Source organism: Arabidopsis lyrata, assembly GCF_000004255.2.
Source record: "Arabidopsis lyrata subsp. lyrata unplaced genomic scaffold ARALYscaffold_7, whole genome shotgun sequence".
NCBI lineage: Eukaryota > Viridiplantae > Streptophyta > Magnoliopsida > Brassicales > Brassicaceae > Arabidopsis > Arabidopsis lyrata.
The window spans coordinates 4,216,345-4,218,188 of record NW_003302549.1 but is presented as its reverse complement, the minus strand read 5'-3'; positions in this window follow the sequence as shown (position 1 = coordinate 4,218,188).

Genomic DNA, 1,844 nt, shown 5'->3' with positions numbered 1-1,844 from the left:
CAAAAGAGCACAGAGTATGCAGAAGCATCAAACTCAGACAATGAAGCCATGTTATCACTTTGATGATGAAAGCCCAACTCCGTCAGCCACGTGATTCTTTTTAACCAAATGAAGGCTTCATATATTTTGTGATCTGTCACTTATAATGGAAAGATTCTCTTTCTTGACACTTCATAAACTTCATTCCAAAAATCTTCAACTTGAAAGAAAAAAAAAATTTGCAAGACACAGCTTTAGAGGTCTCCAAATCAACTACTCTGAACCGCCATCATTCTACTCTGTTCTCGGACTCCGAATCCAATGCCCTCCTACCAGAATCTAGCTCCGTAAGTCTAGAATGTCTCTGCACAATTTCATTTCATTTCGAGTTTAATTGGTCGCCCATTTGATGTCTCCACTATAACTGGTCAGATCTGAAACTTTAGCTGACATGTGCCCGGAACAGATTGAACACGCTCGAATAAAACGCAATCCAACTGTCAAAAAATTAATCTCACCGTTGACACTTAAGACAGTAATAGCAAGAAGCTCACTACCAAGTTTCAGCTCGATCAGATTACTTTTAGGACTCCAAACGTTGTCTCGAAGATCTCATCTCGTAACTGATTTCTGAAATTTTTCAATCCCGTAAAAAAAGATACTCTTCCCTCCTTTGATGTTGCAATGTAGATCTTCTTCGCTTTCACTCTTCCATGCTTATGTTAAACAAGCTACAACCTCTGAAACAATCTTAATATCCACAAGTATCAGGTTCATTCAACTGAGACGGAATCTTCACACAATCTACACCTTAGTCTTGTAATTTGCAGCGGAAACTGAGACTTAAAGTCTCAAAAACGTTATGATCTCAACTCATGCCTTCCTCAACTTGAAACAATCTGATACTTTAGAGATCACCAGAATCAAACAGTTCCTAGAAAATGTAAAATTGTCCTCCCTAGAGCCTCAGGAGCAATATAAGCCAGAGTATACCACATCGTATGAAAAAAAAATGCCCATCTTGACGAAATCTTCATGAACATATGCTTCTTGATCTGTCTTGATGCAGAACACAAACGGAGTAGCAAATCAACCCGGAAAATTATGAAATTTGGTGAAAATATCCACAGCAGTCATACAAAGCCACGAGAGAAAACGAATCACGATTTGGGTTTACGGTTTGAAAGTTATGATCAATTCTGCAAGACAGATTCGGAACGATACAAACCGACGAGCATCCAACTGTAAGAGCAATTTCCCATCAAACCACAAGGAACCAGAAAATGATCTTTATATCTTTGAAAAGATCTCATTCTCAAGTTTTCAGAACGTCTTTCAGAGATAAAATCCGAGGTCTGTAGCCAAAGAAAACGAAGAACCAAGAATCAACCATGAGAATATTCTTTCGACCTTGCTCACCAACCTTTGTAGACTTTTCATATTATCTTGTTTCATTACTGTCTTCTACAGTATTCTGATGAGACCTTTCATTACCAGTAGATTTTCCATGAAACTTCTTCTCGATTCCATAAACGCAAATAGGCAAGTTGTTTCAATTTCTGAAAATTCTTGAGCTTTCGCTTTAACCTTTGAAAATTTTCTCTTGAAATTGCTGTTCACGTTGAGCTTCTCCATAATAAAATTCTTCTTTCTTATCCAATAGCGACAAGCACCGATGCAATCCCGATCAACAGTAACACATCCTCCAACATGTACGTCATAACCAGCATCGCCTCCATCACTGATTAATTGCAGAGTTATGAAAAATTCATCTTTGCTTATATTCTCTCCATGAATCTCCTACAATATCAAGCAACTCTTCTACATTGAAGCACTTAATCCAGACCCATCTATCTCTGTCACGT